Source organism: Arachis duranensis, chromosome 1 (assembly GCF_000817695.3).
Source record: "Arachis duranensis cultivar V14167 chromosome 1, aradu.V14167.gnm2.J7QH, whole genome shotgun sequence".
NCBI lineage: Eukaryota > Viridiplantae > Streptophyta > Magnoliopsida > Fabales > Fabaceae > Arachis > Arachis duranensis.
The window spans coordinates 15,622,567-15,623,661 of record NC_029772.3 but is presented as its reverse complement, the minus strand read 5'-3'; positions in this window follow the sequence as shown (position 1 = coordinate 15,623,661).

The window sequence follows — 1,095 nt, the reverse complement described above, 5'->3', positions numbered from 1 at the left end:
TTTTCGAAGATTTGATATAAAGATAAGAAAAAGATTTCTGAAAATATTTTGAAAAATAATTTTGAAATTTTCGAAAATGATAAAAAAATGAAAAGTATATGATTTTTGAAAAAGATTTTAAAAAGATAAGATTTTTAAAATTGAAATTTTGACTTGACTTGTAAGAAACAACTAATTTTAAAAATTTTTGACTAAGTCAATCCCAAAATTTCAAAAATTTGGAGGGAAATAAGGAAAAGATATTTTTTTATTTTTGAAATTTTTAATTATGAGAGAGAAAAACAACAAAAATACTCAATGCATGAAATTTTTAGATCAAAACAATGAATGCATGCAAGAATGCTATGAATGTCAAGATGAACACCAAGAACGCTTTGAAGATCATGATGAACATCAAGAATATAATTTTGAAAATTTTTTGATGCAAAGAAAACATGCAAGACACCAAACTTAGAAATTTTTAATGCTTAAAAAAATATGAATGCAAAGATGCACATGAAAAACAACAAACAACACAAAACAAGAAATCATCAAGATCAAACAGGAAGACTTGTCAAGAACAACTTGAAGATCATGAAGAACACTATGAATGCATGAGATTTTCGAAAAATGCAAGAAAAATTTTTAAAGCATGCAATTGACACCAAACTTAAAATTTGACTCAAGACTCAAACAAGAAACACAAAATATTTTTGATTTTTATGATTTTCTAATTTTTTTTGTATTTTTATTAATTTTTGTTTTCGAAAACATTTTTGGAAAACGAAAAATAAAGGAAAAATTTTTGAAAAAGATTTTTGAAAAGAAAATTACCTAATTTGAGCAACAAGATGAACCATCAGTTGTCCATACTCGAACAATCCCCGGCAACGGCGCCAAAAACTTGGTGGACGAAATTGTGATCCATATTCTTTTGTTCTTGTATGAAATTATTATTGTGGCACCAGTTGAATTCACAACTCCGTTCAACTAACCAACAAGTGTACTGGGTCGTCCAAGTAATAAACCTTACGCGAGTAAGGGTCGATCCCACAGAGATTGTTGGTATGAAGCAAGCTATGGTCACCTTGTAAATCTCAGTTAGGCAGATTAAAT